We start from the raw sequence: 20410 nt of genomic DNA, 5'->3' as shown, positions 1-20410 counted from the left end.
AAACTGGGACAGCTTCTCTAAATTGGGGACGTCCCTGGAAAATAGGGACACTTGGAGGGTCTGAAATCAATGTTCTGTTATTGCCAGCAGACAGGAAAGTTGAATAAATGTTAGGTGTACTGAGCCCAGTGCTTTCTTTTCTGTGGATCTAAACATTTTGTGGATCTATGTTTAGCCTCATTGAGGGGCAGCATTTCAATATGTGTAGGAAAATGAGAGAAAAAAAGCACTGCCTGAGCCCAATCCTCCAACCACAAACATTATGGGTACAGAGGAGCTTTTCTCCACTGTGAATGCAATCATGCAGAGACCACCTTTTCCTTCTTTTTGTAGATAACTAAAGATAAGTAACTCACATTCTCTATAAAGAGAACTTGTTAGAATTCCAAGGCCAAAAGGGTAGAATTTGCAGAGCTACCATTCCAGGGACGGACCTCCATTCAGCTTGGTTAATTTAAAAGACAAGATCTTGGCAGTGGGTTTTTCAGACTCCTACTGCGTGCCATATCTTAACGTTTCTACAGTGCTGGGTTTTTTTTAAAAGAATGCCATATAAATACTCAAACAGAATGGTCCCATCCTCTTGAGAATTACAGGCCACATCCTCACTATTATACCACTTTAACCATCATGGCTTTCCCCAAAGAATCCTGGGAACTGTAGTTTGTTAAAGCTGCTAAGAGTTGTTAGGGGCATCCTATTCCCTTCACAAAGGGACACAGGTGGCGCTGTGGTCTAAACCACCGAGCCTAGAGCTTGCCCATCAGAAGGTCAGCGGTTCGAATCCCCAAAACAGAGTGAGCTCCTATTGCTCGGTCCCAGCTCCTGTCAACCTAGCAGTTCAAAAGCACGTCAAAGTGCAAGTAGATAAATAGGTACCGCTCCAGCAGGAAGGTAAACAGCATTTCTGTGTGCTGCTCTGGTTTTGCCAGAAGCAGCTTAGTCATGCTGACCACATGACCCATAAAAACTGTCTGTGGACAAATGCCGACTCCCTCGGCCAGGAAAGTGAGATGAGCGCCGCAACCCCAGAATCATCCACGACTGGACTTAACAGTCAGGGTTCCTTTATCTTTACCTTTTTTATTCCCCTCACAAAGCTATAATGTCAAGAGTTCCCTGGGAAGGGGGCTTGACTGTTAAATGACTATGAGAATTGTAGCTGTGTGATGGGAATAGAGGTCACAGGCCCTAAATAAACTGCAGTTCCCAGGATTATTTGGGGGAAACAATGTATACTACAGATGGGGCTTAGTATATAAAGCAAAGGTGGGGGGAGAGTTTTGTAGAACTTTTTTTAAAAAGAGCTTCTGCTTACAGGAAAATAATATTTGGACCAAGGAAGGTCAAAGTACAGATGGAATACTGCCACATTTGTGTCTTCTTCTTCTTCTTCTTTCCTTATATTCATATCCACCCTTTCTTCCATTATGGAACTCATGGTGGTGTACACATGGCTCCCAGGTGGTCAGTCACCTGCACTGACCTGACCTGACTTGGTTAGCTTTGGGGAAGTGGTGGCCACCTGTGTCTTCTGAGCACATCTGATAAAAATGATGTAACCCTCAGAGATTTCACATAGCAGAACATACACACATATCTACTCATCTGCCTATCTAGCTATATCTGTCAGTGGAACATAGAATACCAGGACTGTAATGTCTGTGGACTTTACCTCCTTATTAAACACAAGGATGAAGCAAACTTGCTGCATTCCATGCGAAGTGGTGACCTGGAAATTTCTGGCACGTTCCCAGCACGGCTTTGAATTGTACAAAGTTCAAATTGCATATGAACAGGGAGGGGGGGTGGGTGAGGGTGGAGAGCAAGTAAGATGATAGAATTTAACAGAACTATTTATGGAATGCTAAGCTCAGCTTAATTAATGTCCTCCCTCTAGGCAAGCTAGTTTTCCATCTTCTTTAAAACTATTATGGCGTTAAGCACTGGTGTAAATCTTCAGGCAAAAAAAGAGAGAGAAAGATCACTTCAGTCTTCACAAGACAGCCTATTTGTCTAAATGTGCCATAGTCATGCTTTAACTTTTCATTGATCTCATCAGTGTTGACAGAGGGCTAGTTGAAGACAGTGTTGCTTCTGAATACCAGCTGTTTGAAACCACAGGAGAGTGTGGTTATTGTGCCCAGGTCCGACTTGTGGGTTTCCCACCAGCATTTAGTTGGCCACTATGAGAACAGGACATTGAACTAAATGGGCCATCGGCCTGATGCAGCAGGCTCTTCTTATGTTCATAGTCCACCCTTGGGGAAAGTGAGACATGGTGCCTGGAAGTACCATGGCACCCCATGACACCTTTCTTGGTACCCCAACGTGGTCCTCTACTTCTCCCCATTCTAAATGGGAGTGTGTCATTCATTCATTCATTCATTCATTCATTCATTCATTCATTCATTCTCATTGGGAAGCATGTTCTGGCACTTTTCCTTCCCTGTTCCCCCCGCCCCCCCCAGGCTTGGTGAATAAGGTTGCAAACCATCTCAGGGTGATTGCTTCCCTTCTTCCTATATTCAAGAAAAAATGAGGCACTACCAGGGAAGTCAGAGGCCAACTCTATTCCAACATGATGAGCAGGGTCATGGTGAAAAAAGTGAAGGCAAGAAGAGGGCTGAAAAAAATAATTTCCAGCCCTGGGTACCTGTAGGAGCTGTCAGGACCAGTATCCATTACAGATGCCCGGAGGCTTTTGTTCATGTAGTGCCTCCATTTAGAGGCTGATGTGTGAACCAAGCCTTGGTTGTCATTGTATATGTCAAATGATAACCAGTTTCTGACTCTGGTGCAAGTGTGCATCGTGGAAGTGGAATACATGATTTGTGAAATATTTTCTCTTCAATCACAACCCGACACGAAATTCTTTCAGTAAGGGGCATCTTGTTTGACAGGCCCATTTATAAATGGCTCTAAAGAAAACACTTTATACCAGGATGTCTTTAATGCTTCAGAGTATTTTTTTTGTTCTGAACTCATGCTTTGAAATGAATGTAAATTAAACTGTCATTATTTGATCAAACAATGTACCTGGGTCACTTGTATTTTTAAAAAGTTCTTGTAAAATACAAAAGTCCTCCCTCTTTGATAATATGCTGTCAGAGCTTTTGATGAATTACAGTGTGTAAACTAACTCCAGCTCCCAACTGTTCAAGCATTAAAATTTGCTCCCACTCCTTGTAAGCATTTAATACCACACCTTAACATTACTCAATGGAAAATTGTATCTGTGAGGCAAAAGGCAGCGTGGTTCAACTTCTCTTTGCCAGAAACAGCAATTAAATCCACATTTGCCTAGTGCAATTTCCTTCAATTTCCAGATAAACAAGGAATATTTTTTGGTTAGCAGATATGCTGTGTGCATAATGATAAAAGACATTCTTTCGTATGCCATTAAATGGCATTCATAGATAGAAAGAGCCAAAAAAGGGGAGGCATTGAAAGGAAGCAAGATGCATCCACTAGGAAAAGATTTGCCACTGTTGTATGATCACACCTGTCCTGACCTTATGGAAGCATCTTGACCAAATATGACATTTTGTGCACTTCAGTGTGTGAATCTCTTGCCAGCAAGCTACCCTGCCCAATATCACTTTTGTTCTGTGATCCAGAAAACTTCATTTCGCCACTTCACCTACCTAGGTAGGTATGCAGCTTGGTCTGGATGGGATTGCACTCCCCTCCCTCCCTGTCAGACTCACAACTTGGGAGTGTTCCTGGACCTCAGTGCTATATTACTGATGCGTGACCAGCTTAGGATGCTGTGCCCTTTCCTGAAGAAGCAAGGCATGACTGCAGCCATTCGGGCAAATGCAACTTGCAGATTAGACTACTGTAATGCTCTCCATATGAGACTGAAGTGGAAAAGTGCTTAGAAACATCAAATGGCCCTAAATGTCTAACTGGGGCTCACTGTATGGAGCATTGAAGCTCATTATTTTCTCCATGCTGGTTACAAATTTGTTTCCAGGCCCATTTCAAAGGAGCCAGTGTGGTGTCGTGGTTAGAGGGTTTGACTAAGACCTGGGGGACCAGGGTTCAGGTCCCCAGGAAGCTCAGTGGGTGATCTTGGGCCAGTCCTTCAGCCTAACCTATTTCACAGGGATGTTGTGAAGATAAAATTGGCAGGAGGAGAACTATATATGCCACCTTGAGCTCCCTGGGGGAAAGGTGGAATAAAAATGGAATCAACAAAGTGGTGTTAATAACCTTTAAAGGCCTAAATTATCTGAAGGACCACCTTGTCTCATGTGTGTCTACTTGTGTGCTCTGGACAACATCTTAGACTCTGCTTTGTGCTTTCCCCACCCTCAGAGGTGAGGCAGGTTGGCGTCCAAGGCAGGACCTTTTCAATCATGGCACCATGATTATGGAACTCCCTCTTGAGGGAGGCCCACTTGGTTCAAGCCATGTTCACCTACTGGCAAGCAGTGAAAGCCTGGATATTTAAGAGGTGTTTGGGGCAAATTAGCTGTTTGCATTTTTAAAAAGTTTTTGGTGATACTTTTTTTGATATGTTGTTAAAGGACTTTTTTGCAAGTTGCCTTTGGAAGCATTGGAAACTAAAAAGCTAGGTGTTAGATGTTGTATAGAAATGAACTCAGCACAAGCTCACTTGCTATAAATTGAAGAGGGGATGACATCAACTCAGCACATGTATCTGGGTAATATCCAAAGGGTCTGTGCAAGTCTGAAAAAATATATAGATCTGCTAACCTCCCCCACCACCACAATGACTCTGTTCAGATATATATTCTCAAATGAACCATCACACCCAAAGTTCTCCTTCCTTCCAAAGAGAGAGAGAGAGAGAGAGAGAGAGAGAGAGAGAGACTATCCTGACTAGCACTCATATTTTTGCTGTGCTTTTCCTTCCATAGACAAGATAATAAAATCTTTTCTGCTGCCACATTGCATTATATACTTTTCTTTTCACTTCTGCTACTTTACAGATCTCTATAATTGGGATGTCTTGTCCAAGTTGCAGCCTCAGCATTTTTGCTCTTTGTTTAAGCTTCTCCAGACTACCAAGTGCTAAAGGCTTTTGTTTTTCTTTCTACTTTCTCTTTGTAGACTTATCCCCCTCCTCCATTTTTTTTATTGTGAATGAAAAAAGAAAGAAGGTGGACTGGAAGGAAGGAAAATCCATAAGGAAGTTTGAGAAAGAACAGGAGGGTAGGCAGATACTTCTTGAGACGAGTGGCTCCAGAAAGGTGATATGAACTTGAAAGAGGTGGTGGTCACTCAGTGGGAAGACGCCATGACACTGCCTCTTACTGGGAGAGGGAGGGATGAGGAAGCAGGGAGATTGAAGCTGTCCAGGTATACCAGTGGCAGCACCAGACTGGCTTCACCAAGTGCACCCACACTGTCTAGGGACACAAGTCATTGAACAGAAATGCCAAATTCCCTTGCTGTGGATCAAAAACTTTCTGAATCACTGCTGTATCATCTTTTTAAAATTCCTACTACTGCCACTTATCCTCCCCTCCAAAAAACTCCCATATTTCTTCACAATTCCTGCCACCATTTTTTCTGTTCAGTTGCTTTACACTGTAAGCCCTCTGGGCGTGAAACGCATGCCACTCTGGTGCTTGGTATATACATTGAGTGTGCCTATATGGTGCACTGCAACAGTCTCATTCCCTGAACAGTAGTATTCTTTCCCATTTTTATGCACAATGTAGTAATAAGTAGGATCTGTATATGTCGCAAATACACATACCTAATTGGCGTTGGAATTCTGCCAAAGCTTTGCTCTCAGTAATACGTCGTGACGTGACAGAGATGTAAACATATTAAAACAAAGGAGTAGCTATCTTTCTAACCCTTGCTCTCCTGTCCAATAACTGTTAGCACTATTTCTTTTTCTTTTTCTTGCTGTGATTATCTGTCTTATGATGTCTAAACTTAACAACGCCTCCCCCTTTGTGGTGAATGCCTTTCCTTTACAGCTGTCTTTAATGTGTCAGTTACTCCTAAGGTGCCCAATGAATAATTAATCATATTTCTTTTACCGACAAGGGTGCTTGCTGCAAATATTCCCAGAGCATCTCAAAAAGAGATGTGGTGTGTGTGTGTGTGTGTGTGTGTGTGTGTGTGTGTGTAGGGCTCTGAGCATTTAAAAGCAGAAAGTGTCAGGGTTATATCAGCTTCAGCTATGGAGAGTTTTCCTCTCCATTAGCAGGCAGGATTTCACAGACTTGCAGCCACGATGGACCAAGTGATTTATTGAACCATCAAAATGGACATTGGGCTCAGTGGTATCCAGTTTTACTGCAGCTGTGTTCGGTAATCAAGTTTCATTACATCAAAAGCTAGGCCAGGCAGTTAACAATATGGAAATTGTTCATGAGGTAAGACGATTCACATTCCATTTTCTTCACTTGGGGACTTCAAGGCAAGAGTTAACGGAGAAGACAGGTGGGAGAACAAGCAGAAATATATTTATTGATTTTTCAGAGTAACTGTCACTCACTGAGGCAACATGTTAAGGAAACTGGATAGCTGCCGTAGTTTTTATTACAGAGGCATTGATGTAAACATTTTTACAACTTAAACAAAAAAAGGAAGAATGAAAGATGGGTCTCCAATTCCATCCAGTCAAACAGCTGACAATGTGAAGAGAACAGAGAGAATAAAGGGAGGATAGCAGTGGATGCAGTGTAGGGCAATTTTGTACATGATATTTATTCATCATGTTGTTGGGGTCTTAGTTCCTTGACATTGATTGTTTTGGTTGGGGCTGAAGAATGGCGAGGGGATTAAGCATGGGCTTAAGGTGAAGAAATGTGGGTTCTGATGAGAAATTTGGAAGAGAGACAGAAGTGGCACTGAGTAGTGCTGAGTATATATTTTGACCCACATATCTTTCTTTTTCTACTAATCAGCCTGTTTTTGTGTTACTAGGGAGCAAGCGCCACTGAAAACAGTGGGACCTACTATGAGTAAACATTGTGCTGCATGCCTTCCAGTATATCTTATGAGTCAGTTCTCATAGAATAGTAGTCTCCAGCCACCATTTTTCTCTCAGGGTTCTTCCATCCTTGCTTTACTCAAACCTCTGCTGTTGTTCAAAACTGCCATTTTCTTCTAAATTTTACTCCACCCCTACTTTACTCAAACTTCTCCCATTGTTTAAAACAGCTCTTTCCCCCCTTTCAATGTTGTTACCTTCTTGCTGTTTTAAAACTTTTCCCTCTTCCAGCTGAAAGAAATAAAGGATGTGCAGCCCTTCAGGATTCCTCAGTACAGTGGTACCTCGGGTTACAAACAGCTCAGGTTACAGACTCCACTAACCCGGAAGTAGTACCTCAGGTTAAGAACTTTACCTCAGGATGAGAACAGAAATCGCATGCCGACGGTGCGGCAGCAGCGGGACGCCTCATTAGCTAAAGTGGTACCTCAGATTAAGAACAGTTTCAGGTTAAGAACGGACCTCCGGAATGCATTAAGTTTGTAACCAGAGGTACCACTGTACCTTCAGGCAATATATTTCGCTCATAGTGCCATGCATTTTCTTCAACATGAAATTCTAGATTCAACGTAGTAATTTAGAGCAGGCATTTTATTAACAAGTAAACACCTACATATGTACAACATCCATCAAATGAATTTAACCTTCCCTAACGAAACAAACTGACAAGCTTTCTTTACAGTAACATATACCATCATGAAGTGTGTGCACAAAAAGAGCTGCAAAATAGGAGAAAGGAGAAGGCATGGAAATAGAGGTGATCTGTGTAGAAAGGAGAATTGAGAAAAGTAAGGAGGGGGGAGAATGAGGTGAAGGTAAAATGGGAGTGCAAAGGGGGTTGTAAAAAGGAGGGAGACATGGAAATCAGGTGATGATGAAAAGGGGGCATCAAAGTGTCTGCAGAATAGGAGGGAGTGGCTTTGTAACTGTGTGGAAGGTGAAAAGGGTGCTTAGTTGGTGCAGTGTGTGGACGGAAGAATATGCAGGAGGTTACCATGGGGTGGTTTGTTCACAAGGGAGGGCTGCACAGAAGGAAGGGGAGGCAAAGGTGAAAATGGGTGTGAGGCGGGACTGCAGAACAGAAGAGAGAAATGGCATCAGAAATGGGGCTGGAAAGGTGAAAAGCAAGTTGAATGGAGAAAGTGGGGGGAAAGCTCTAGAGGGTTAATCTGGGGGCAGTGGTGGAGATTGGTGAGTAGAGAGAGCGGAGGTTCAGCCCCTCGTTGTTGTTGTTTTTACTTTTTAAAGTACAGCCATCTCCCTCTCCTTGTTTAAAGCTCCATTGTATTTGACATTACCGGGATCTAGCCAATCAGTTTTGCGCACAGCTTCTGTTGCTGCAAGGGGGAAACTTGAGTTTCCCCTGAGCTATATGGGGGAAAAGATAGGTATACCTCATCGAAATATCAACAACTGCCATAGCAAATTAATCACTAATATTATGCACCTTTGGACACAGCTATGATTGTTACACTATACAAAACTTCTTGCTCCATCGGGGAGAGAGGAAGCTGCCAATGAAACATTTATTAAGCTGGAAAGATTGTACGGTGAGTCACCTAGGTCGAATCTATGAAAAGAAAGGCAAGGGAATTCTGCCACTGACGTGAGCAAAGGGAACAGTAGGCAGCCTCACATCATTTTCTGATACATTTTCTGATATATTTTTAATAGGTCTGGGATGTTTTTTAAATCTATCATCATTTAGACAGCTCAAGCAATTTTTATTTCAACATGTAACTCCTAGGTCACTCATGCTTCCTTGCAGGCCATTCCATTAAATAATAATAATGGCTCTTTAGATTGAACTATCATTATAAAATGTTTTATTAGTATTTGTTCTGTCACATTAAAAGCAAGCCATTTCTGATCCTCTTGGATATCTGCTTATACAACATAAAATGATCAGCACTCAATACCTCTGCAGGAGTTATTCAGAATGACTTGTACTATTGTCCTATTTTTTTGCACAGGCAGGATCCTAAACTCTCTCACATTTGAATAAAATATTGACATGCACACCATTTGAATGGCAATGTCCATCAACTTTGGGGGGCGAAGACCCCTCTGCCCCTAGGAGTTTGCTCCTGTGCAGACAGAAATGGGCAAAGGAGTAGGGCCAAATCCTCTCCTTTAAATTAGCTCTATCTACATGAATAATTCTGCATGCCCAAGGGAACTTTGAGCTTGCATTTCTTGGACTGCCATCCTATGGAGAGTCTTAGACCCTGGAGTTGAATGTAGCCCTCCAGACCTCTCTGTTTCAGGTTCTTAGGGCTGTCTCTAGGTCATGACTCCTCCCAGGCCACACCCCTCACTGCCCCTGCTCCATGTCCTCAGATACTTTTGACCGGCTCAAATGTATTGAACTGTGATGACACATCTTCTTTCTCTGTCTGGAGAAATAGAAGTGTGCATAGAAACTCTTATTTTTGCTAGGCTGAAATGTAGCATACAACATACAGTACCCTTCAGCATTTCTCCAGTGAAAATGGGGCCGTCCTATTCAACAATAACAACAACACCCCACCCATCTGACTAGGTTGCCCCAGCCACTCTGGGCAGCTTCCAGCTGATATAAAAACATAATAAAACATTAAACATAAAAAAAAACTATTCAGGGCTGCTTTCAGATGTATTTTAAAGCTTGTATAGTTACTTATCTCCTTGGCTCGGGGGTCGCGTAACTCCATACCCTCCAACATTTCTCTGATGAAAATAGGAACGTCCAAAGTGAAAGCGGGATATTCCGGGATCAAATCAGAAACTGGGACGGCTTTTGTAAATCTGGGACTGTCCCTGGAAAATAGGGACACTTGGAGGGTCTGCATACAGTACAAGGGGAGGGATGACATCCATTGCTCCACCCATTCATTACTCTGGCCTACATCTTTGACTCTTTTGGTCCCAACCACCATTGGAATGTGGCAATGTAACTCAAGAGGAAATGCCGCCCTTGGGCAGAAAAAGGCTCCCTGTGTCTGCTATACACGGTTACCTAGATACGCTCATGTCTAAGTGGATCACCAGTGTCCGAGGCTGTACGCTTCTGAAGACCAGTTGCTGGGAATTGCAGGAGGGGAGAGTGCTGCTGTGCTCAGATCTTGCCTGCAGGCTTCCCCACAAGCATCTGCTTGCCTCCTGTGAGAAGAGGATGCTAGATGAGGTGGGGCCTGGCCTGATCCAGCAGGCACTTGTTATGCTCTAGTGACATGCATGGGGTTGCACCGCTGAGCAGTAACCCACTACAACTCGTTACAAAAAGCTTTTGAAATATATGCATTTGTAGTTTATAAAACTGTTTGTAACAGTGCATGGACAGCCAGAAGCGGTTGCTAGTGGAGGGTGGCATGATTCTGCCCAATCTACACACATTTCAAAGCCCCCACCAAACCAGTGTTTTGGGAAGGTTGCGTCAGGCCTCCGGAAGCCTCCATGTGATTTTGCGGGGCTCTTGCAAATTCTCGACAGAAGCCACTGCAATCACTTGTCCTCACCTCTTTGGCGGCGGGCATGGGGCAAGCCCGAGGAGGTGTCCCTTGGATTCTGCTGCCTGAGGCAGCTGCCTCATCCTGTCTCGTGTATGGGCTGGCCCTGCTAATAGCAAACAGGCTGGTAGTATTTTAATGCTTAAAATAAAGCATAAGACGGACTTAGAAATAACACAAGGCAACTGGTAATTCTTATTTAAACCATTATAGTATATTTATTTCAAAAACAATTCAAGGCAGAGCAACACAGAAAATAAAGGAATATAGATTTATGCTATCTAAATCCATAGTCACAATTTGAGCAGTCAAAGGTCCACCTCAACATCAGAATTCAAATAGTTAAGCAAATTGGAGTTGGTTAGTAAGCTGAGGTTCATATTTTAGATTGTACTTAGCAGCTGTGTGGGAAACTTATGCGTCTTGTCCCTATTCTTTTCAATGAGTATAGGTTTCTACATAGCCCACACAAAAGGAAGTAAAGGAGGTGGTTCAGTGGGATTTCAGCATTTAGGCCCTTTGGAAATACCAGCCTTATTTCCTATAATCTCTCCTCACAATCTATTGACTTCAGCTCTCATTTTCTCTGAAGAACTCCTCCTTTCACTTCAGCTTCTTTCATCCCTTTATCTTTCTACAGTATATACTGCAGTAAAATTGGGGCTTTAACACCTTGCATTTAAACCTCATGTTGTATCATCTTTGCAATCAGAATCGATAGAGCTATTATGGATCCTCAAGAGCGAGCCCACACATTCAGTTCAAGAAACGATACCAGAGAGGCATGATTGGCTTATCAGCTCCTGGGAAATTGCCTGACAAGAAAAGAGACAGTGATCCACAATATCTGATCCATGGGAGCAGTCTCATATGCCCTCAAGGGACAACTTCAGTGATCATGTGTGAAAATACAGTCATAAGGATTCACCATTATACTGAGGTTGTGCTGCACCTACATTGCTCCCTGCACAACCTTTTCGAAAACAAGCCCTGTCCTTTGGTGCATGTACCAGCATGTACTATTGCGACACTGAGTTGTTTTCAATCAATCTTGAAATTATAGCTTTTGACGTATAAAGCCTTAAATGTCTCAGGACCACAATACCTCAAGAACCGCCTTTTCACATGAACCAGCTCAGACCATGCAACCATCCTCTCAGGCCCTCCACAAGGGGTCTGGAGAGTGGCACCTCAACGTGGTGGCTCCCCTTTGGTGGAATGTTTTCCCCAGGGAGGCTCTCCTGGTGCCTTCATTACATATCTTTAGGCATCTGGCAGAAACATTCATCTGCACCCGGGCCTTAGGCTAATTAAACAATCTATGTGTGTGGCAGGGGGTATTGTTTCGTTTGTTGTTATGTTATATTTTTGTGTTTTTATACTGTAAACCACCCCGTGATCCTCAGATGAAGGTTGGCTTATAAATTTAAGGCTGTGGGAGAATCAATTTGCAGAAAGTTTCTGCCTCCTTCTATCCTCATGAGCGATGCCTCAGAAGTGATTGTGGTTTCTCTCCATTTTCATATTATCCTCAAGGTACCTTAACCATGACTAAAAAGTATAAACATGTCATTAATATGACAAAACACCACCCCCATCCAAGTCAAATCCCTTCCTACTCAGCAACTTTCCTCTGGCGCAGCCTGGGTAAATGGATCAGCCTTGCTGTTTATCTGAAGGTGTTCAGGCTTGCGTGGGGGCAAAGTGAGGAAGTAAATGCCAGCACTTGAGTGCCTCTGATGAAACTCCCTCCCTTCATTTCCTCTTAAGAAACACAGGGCTGACTGTTGCATAGTTTGCCTTTTCACTCCTTCATGCAGCCCCAAAGTGCATTTGCCTTTTTAATCATGCCATTTCATTAAATACTCATCTTTACTTTTATCATTCCCATGAGTGATTACCCTGAGGTATTTCTCTGCAGTCTTGCAGTCCAGCAACCATTCCCCCTATTTCTGACTTTTACAGCCCCCTGAAACTATGTGGAACTTCTGTTTGTTACGTTTCCTTTCCTTTTCGACAGTTCCTTTAATTCATCCTCATTACTGCTTGCAGCTTCTCAGTTAAATCCCCATTCCTTACACACCCCTTGGGGGTCAGCCTAGAATTTCAACAGTTCCAAGCTTTTCAGGCTTGTTTTTCCATCTGCTGAGATTGTTCCTTGTCCTGCCCCCTCAACCAGCCTCACTCCTCTATCACCTCTGCTTTCTTTAGCCTCGTGCAGTTCTCAGGGAGAACGAAAGACGAAGTTCTGAAAAGTGGGCTTGCACAGGCTGATAGTCCATTTTCCTGACTGAATTGACCAGACACGCATATACCAGCACTTCAAATGCTATGTCAAACGATCCATCTTGCTTGTCTCCTGCAATTCCCTCCCTTGATATTGCTTTTTGCCTTGCAGGAGAAAAATCAGAGGGTACCCTGCAGGTGGGTTCCTTAAGGTGCTGCAGTCCTGAGCACTGAGCAGTATACTTGCCCTAATGGTCTGGGCTCTATGTATACGAGGAGATCATTAACTCAGATCCTCGCTGACACTTTACTGACTCAGCATTCCACTTGGGCAGGGTGGCCACTTACAAAAAAAAATAGGAAATGCATCACTCCTCAAAAAGAAGAGGATATAGATTTGCATAAAATGTGCTAATTTAGAAATATAGGGAAATAGGTGAATTTAGAAATAAATGCTGTAATTTAAATAGAAGCACAAACCTCCAACCCTGGCTCTCCCTTCATATGGTTCTTAATCTTTAAACTGGTTTTGGACTGGATGCCCTGCCCAAGTATGCCATATAGCCATGCCTATACTTTGGGGAGGAGAAATGTAGTGATCAAAGAAGCATTTTCTGTATGAGAGTAAGAACACCCTCCCCAGAGAGGTCCACTTGTCACCTTCATTATTAGCATTTGGGCACTAGCCAAAGACCCATTATATTTCTCTAGGTATGATTAGTATGTACTGCTCTCATCATTGTTTATTTTGCTGTTTTGCTGTTGCTGCTGTTGTTCTGTAACTGTTATGAGTTTTAATCTATTGGTATTCTATTGTGATTATTGTGAGCAGATACTTTGGATAAACCAAAATATGCATATTTTAAAAAATAATAATAATAGAATCTTCTTGAGAGTTTTTTCTATTTTAACTAGCAAAAACATTAAAGCACATTTCCCTTAGAAGACAGGCTGTGATAAAGTCTTTTTTTTAATTACAGTTGATCCATCTGCTTTATTGGGGTTAAGTAAGAACCCATGGCTACCATCCTGCATACAGTTACGAGCCCATAGGTCCTACTGAAATGTTCTGAATTTATGTGCAAATTACTATGCAGAATTACAGTCCGTATGCTTAATAGGTTTCCATTGTTGTATTAGCCCAGATGATTTACTAAGAAATATGAAAATGATCTTAACTTAGATAATAGCACAATATAGCTGTAGTTTAAGTGGACATCTTGATATGGGGCTTTTGAGAGAGAGACAGACAGAAAGAGCAGAATGGTTGCTTAATTACATGGTTTAATGGCTGACATCCTTCAGGAGTTCCATTGAGTCAGAGTGAAGAAAAGTATCTCTACTTATTTTTCGGCATTAAAAGTAATTCATTGAAATGTGTTTGTTATCAGCATGAATGCGTTCTGCAACAAGAGCTGATTTTCTGGGTGTGCAGAAGGTCTGGCTTTTGCATCATATTCTAATGTCATTTAATTATTTCTTTATCTGAAAAATATGTACACTGCTCAGAACTCTATATTGTAGATGCTAGACACTGGAAGAATAACTTTGAGAGCTATATTTTAATTATGTTACCAAATATGGATGGCAGCAGACTCTCACAGGCATGCCCCAAACCAGCCTACTAGTAGATATAGGGAGGGTCTGTAGCTCATGTGGCTGACAGAGTTCAGGCCCCAAGCTCAATGGCTCACATCCCCAGTTTAAAAGTTCTCATGTAGCAGTGCTCAGAAAGGACTGTGCTTTGAGAACTAGTAGAATCATAGAGTAGACTGGTTAGATGGACTGGTGGGCTGACTCACATATGGTAGTTACAACAACAACCCATTAAAAATAACTTATTGAGGTACAGGTAATCATTTTTCAGAGACAACACAGGATATGGTAGTTTGACTGCTGGACTGTATGTACTCACTCCACAGCCCACACCCAGTTCTGTTTATGGTTTCTTGTTTGGGGGTTTCTTGCAGTGCTTTGAAATCCTGCAAACCTTGCTTTACCAGGGGCCAAAGCAAGATAGAAAATGTGAGTGGGTGTACCTTGGCCAATGATAACTCTACTAGACTTCTGTTCTATTTTTTAAAAACCCAAACTCAACATCAAACTTCATAGGAGCAGAATGTTTGCATTTCCCATTTCCTTGAAAATATAGTACCTTCCTTTTTTGCTCTCAACAAATAAAAAGTGAAAAGTCCATGAAAATCATAGAAATGTGTACTGAGGGTATTACACAGGAAACTGAGCCTTAACTTTACCCCTTGTTATCTGTGCACTTCTAAATAAGCATTGTCTGGCAATGAAACATTTATCACAAATTGGACCATTGACGTGAGATTCAAGCATCCTGATACTTTAACACAGACAATAAAAATGCCCACAGAAAGTAGAAAAAAATAAGCACCGGCCCTAAATGGGTCTACTATTAGCAACACCAACAGAGAACAGAGGGCATGTTTGCATGTTTGCAGTGCAGGTTTTTCCTCATGCACATGTTTTGTATGGCATTTGGCCCAATATATGCAATTTTTTTGCAAAGCAATTTCCCCTAAAATAACTCAGTTTTGCATACTATTTTCACTGTATATGCATTTTTATGGGCACTTTACTCCAGTATATGCATTTTCGTACACCTCACTTGACTGGAGAACTGCTTTGCAAAAATTCAGAAAAGTACAATTTTCAAAGAATTGCTATGTTTCAGCTCCTACTTTGTGCCAGAAGGTGAAAATTAGGTAGGTCCACCTTTAAATATGAATTGTGGGTTGAATTGTGGCTAAGCTAGGGGTCTGGTTTCCAGATCCAATATGCTCTGTGACTCCACCTCTAACCTCTCCTCTGGCAAGTCCATTCCTTTTTTTATGCCAGTGTTTTCTCAAAGGCAGGGAGAGGGAAAAGATATTGCTTGACTTGCCCCCAAGGGGAGGCAAAAGTGCTGCCAGCAAGGGGTGCTCCATCTGGGTGTCAGCTCTATCCATTTATGGACGAACGACTGGAAGAGAGAGGCAGTCTCCGTAGAAGCAAACTCTCTTTTCATTGCTGCCATCACAAGAAAAGTAATTTGAGGGCCCTTCACGGGTGTCCGTGCCACTCTGTTGCATAACCTTGGGCATGAATGGTAAGGGGGAAGGAAATTTGCCCTCAGCTACAACTGTGCAACCTATTGATTTCGCAAACAAGGAGAAAATTTGGCACAAGGACTTTGGGTATAAAACGGAGGGAGGATGAGAGTGGGAGGAAAGAAAGGAAGACATGTTCACAGAACAGCTAATAGGCAGAAGCCAAGCCTACCCTGGTTTCTGGATAATGAGTTGTCAGCAGCAGGAGTATTACTGGGTTTGAAGTGGAATTATTGAGCTGATTATGGGAAACCTCTTGTATCTACATTCTGCCAGAGTCCAAGTAACAAGCTGCAAACAAGACAAAAGTCGAGCTGAGAGAAAAGAACACTGCAAAAGACTATTATCTGCCAGGAAGAGAGACACATTGAAGAACGGGGGAGTCATTAATAGAATAATAAATCTGTGGAAAGAATGTCAAGGAATCAGGAGATTTTCACTTTTTCAAAGAAGGCACTTAAAATTTTTATATGTGATGGATTCCCAAGAAAAGTATAAATGCACTCATTCGCTAGTGTAAGTAACACATCTCATATGTCAGCCTTGCCAATGAGGAGGCTGTAAGGAAACTTTGAGATCTCCGCTTCTACCTTGCTGTCCACATGGAAAATTTGAAGGAGTGGAAGCTGCATCTATTGCATTGGGAGATCAGAAATAAAGAGGCATGACACTGTGTGGGGAGTAAACTAGGGTTACTGTATTAAACTATAACTTAAGAAATTATGAACTTCTACAATTGCATAGGGAAAACAAACTTTACGTGGACAATCGCCCAAAATTCAATCAGGCTCCTTAGACTGCAGATTGGGCAAGCCTATCCTGCAGGGGATTTTGGAAAAGTACAAATTCTATCCCTGCTTTTAGGGCTGGGTAGTAGGAGTGCTTCTCACATTGCATCTTTTGTTAAGCACTGCTGTGCACCACTCCCATATAGAAAGGGTGTAAATATGGAATTTAGGACTACCTATATAGACTTGACTAAATTGTTGAGACACAACGGAATTCCTTATAGGTGGGAGTTTCCACAAGGACTTTCATTTACTTACAAAGGAAGGAAAATAAAAATTAAATCACCTGAAGACCAGCAGAAGTTCCTACACGACCACGAGGAGGACCTGCAAAAAGGAGCTGCAGCTTCTTGGCCTCCACCACCACCGGGACCACCTTCAAGAGTCATACCACCTGGATCTGGACCAGCACTACCTCCTCCGGGATCGGAGGGAAACTTAGACACCCCATTGTAGGACCCGTCAATTGAATCAGGATGTCTCTGCAGCTTCTTAGTTGGAATATAAATGGCGGAAATTCCCCGGAAAAAAGAAGGAAAGTTTTTCACATTCTGAAAAAGGAACAATTGGACGTTATCTGCCTACAAGAAACACATGTGACAAGGCTCCACAGAAAAGTGCTAATTAATAAAAGACTAGGCCAAGAATTTATTTCTTCGGATAAAGTTAAGAAAAGAGGAGTGGTGATATATGCAAAGGAGAGCCTGTCACCGAAATTCTTATTTAAAGATGAACATGGCCGAACTTTGGCGATTGAAATACAGACACAAGGAGAAAAATTTTTGATATTAGGAATATATGCTCCAAATGAGGGAAAATCGGAATTTTTCAGGAAGCTGCATGAGACTATGCTGGATTACTTGGACTATAATAACATCATTATGTTGGGTGATATGAATGGGGTTGTGTCTGTAAACATGGATAAGTCACAAAGTGCCAACATATCGAAAGATGGCAGACTACCTAAAACCTTTTTTGAAATGACTGACAATATGGACTTAATCGACATATGGAGGGTTAAGAACCCTCTAGGGAAAGAAGGGACTTTCTTTTCTGAAGCTCATCTGACATGGACACGAATCGACCAAATATGGACAACTAGAGGACTGGCACCTAAGACTAGAAAAGTGGAAATCTGCCCAAAAACCTGCTCCGACCATAATGCTTTGAAAGTGGAATTGAGACTAAACACAACCGGATCCTTCAGATGGAAAATGAATGACACTATATTAAGAGATCAGGAGATTGTTAAGAAGGCCCAAAAAACTTTAAAGGACTATTTTGAGATAAATTTGAATACCACCGTGGAAAAAAGAATAATCTGGGACGCAAGCAAGGCAGTCATGAGAGGGTTTCTAATACAACAAAACACGATTAAGAAAAGGCTCTGGAATGAAAAGAAGGAGAAGATATTGGAGAAAATAAGAGAAGGAGAGAAAAAATTAAGATCTAGGCCTAAGTCGAAGGATATGTTAAGAGAAGTGAAATTTTTCCAGGCGCAATATTCAAAATTGATAAATCAAGAGGTGGAATGGAAAATTAAACAAATGAAACAAAGATCCTTTGAATCAGCGAATAAGTGTGGGAAACTGCTAGCGTGGCAGTTGAAAAAGAGACAAAAGCTTAACACAGTTACAAATCTAGAGATTGAAGGGAGAATGGTTCAGAAACCCGAGGGAATTAGAAAGTGTTTCCAGAGATATTTCAAAGAACTCTATTCACAAGGGCCGCAAAAAGCTTCCGAGGTGGATCAATTTCTTAAAACTAATGGATTACAAAAAATACCCCTGGAAATGAGAACAAACCTGAATTGTAACATCACACAGCAAGAAATTGAAAGTGCCATTCAGAATCTTCAATTGGGCAAGTCTCCAGGCCCTGACGGTCTAACCTCCAAATATTATAAAGTTTTAAAGGATTATTTGATACAACCCTTGATGGAGGTTTGTAACCAGATTATGGAGGGAAGGAAGGCACCGGAAACGTGGAAAGAAGCTTTCATCACATTGATACCTAAACTAGAAACTGAAAAGACTCAACTTAAGAATTACCGCCCCATCTCACTCCTAAACGTGGATTACAAAATTTTTGCAGATATTCTGGCAAGTAGATTTAAAAAAGTATTAAATGAAGTGATCCATAAGGACCAGGCTGGCTTTCTCCCTGGTAGGTATTTGTTTGACAACACAAGAAACATTATTGACATTTTGGAACTTCTACAAACAAATCTTAACACTAGAGCGGCCTTAATTTTTATTGATGCAGAGAAGGCTTTTGATAATATTTCTTGGATGTTCATGAAGAAAAATTTGGAAGGGATGGGAGTGGGGCGGGGGTTTGAAAATGGTATAGAAGCAATCTATACAGAACAAAAAGCTAAATTGATAGTAACAATGTGGTGACAGAGGAGTTCAAAATTGAAAAAGGGACACGTCAGGGGTGCCCCCTATCCCCCCTATTGTTTATCTCAGTCCTGGAGGTGTTGCTAAACATGATTAGAAAAGACCGGTTGGTCCAAGGAATCGAGGTCGGAGTGAAACAATATAAATTGAAAGCATTTGCAGACGACTTGGTATTAACATTACAGGAACCAGTCTCCAGTACTAAAAGAGTGTTAGAATTAATTTCTGACTTTGGTCGGGTGGCGGGGTTTAAGTTAAATAAGCAAAAAACCAAGGTTTTAGCAAAAAATTTGACAGTCACAGAAACAGATGAGTTCTCTAAAGAAACGGAGCTGAATGTGGTTAAAAAAGTAAAATACCTAGGGGTGTATCTGACCTCCAAAAATTTGAATTTGTTTAAAGATAACTATGAGAAATGTTGGTCAGAAATCAAAAGAGATTTGGAAATATGGTCAAGATTGAAACTTTCCTTGCTAGGCCGAATAGCTGCTGTAAAGATGAATGTATTGCCGAAAATGTTATTTTTGTTTCAGGCCCTACAGATCGTGGACAAGGTGGAATGTTTTGGAAAGTGGCAGAAGGATATTTCTAAGTTTGTTTGGCAGGGCAAAAAGCCCCGAATAAAGTTTAAAATATTAACTGATGTGAAAGAAAGAGGGGGATTTGCCCTGCCAGACTTGAGGTTATATTATGAATCTGCAGCCTTCTGCTGGTTGAAAGATTGGATTTTACTGGAGAACACTGATGTCCTAGATCTGGAAGGGTTTGACAATGCGTTTGGGTGGCATGCATATTTGTGGTATGACAAGGTTAAAGTGCAAAAATTGTTTAAAAATCATATTGTCAGAAGAGCAATTTTGATGGTCTGGACAAAATATAAAGACTTATTGGAGAGTAAGACTCCGAGGTGGCTCTCACCGGTGGAGGCCAAGGCACGAAAGAGACTTAACATGGAGGCCCATTGGCCTAAATATTGGGAAATAATTGAAAAAATTGGAGACAATTGGAGGTTGCTGAGCTTGGAAAAATTGAAAACCAAGGTGCGAGATTGGTTGCACTATGCGCAAATTCAGGAGGTCTTTAAAATAGATAAAAAGGTTGGATTCCAGGTGGAAAAATCGAAACTAGAGACTGAATTGTTAGAGCCAAAAAATAAATTACTTTCGAGAATGTATAACTTGCTGCTTAAGTGGAATACACAGGATGAGACAGTCAAATCCGCCATGATAAAATGGGCGCAGGATGTGGGGCACAACATTATGTTTGTAGACTGGGAAAGGTTATGGAACACCGGTTTGAAATTTACGGCATGCACTGCCTTGAAGGAAAATATTATGAAAATGGTATACCGGTGGTACATGACCCCAGTCAAGCTAGCTAAGATATACCATCTGTCTGACAATAA

The 20410-nt window shown here is 41.7% G+C and overlaps 1 long non-coding RNA gene across 1 annotated transcript in view; it reads right to left on the bottom strand.

Annotated features, from left to right (window-relative positions):
* LOC310840838 overlaps window positions 1-7447 on the bottom strand; it is a 387462-nt gene extending 380015 nt beyond the window's left edge. The window contains exon 1 of the long non-coding RNA XR_014562192.1: window positions 7413-7447. This is a non-coding gene — a long non-coding RNA (uncharacterized lncRNA). The remainder of the gene's footprint in view (window positions 1-7412) is intronic.
* Between the last annotated feature and the right edge of the window lie 12963 nt (window positions 7448-20410).

This window comes from Podarcis gaigeae, assembly GCF_964106915.1.
Source record: "Podarcis gaigeae genome assembly, chromosome: 3".
Lineage (NCBI taxonomy): Eukaryota > Metazoa > Chordata > Lepidosauria > Squamata > Lacertidae > Podarcis > Podarcis gaigeae.
The sequence above is the reverse complement of the archived record's forward strand: the minus strand, read 5'-3'. Positions and strand labels throughout refer to the sequence as shown.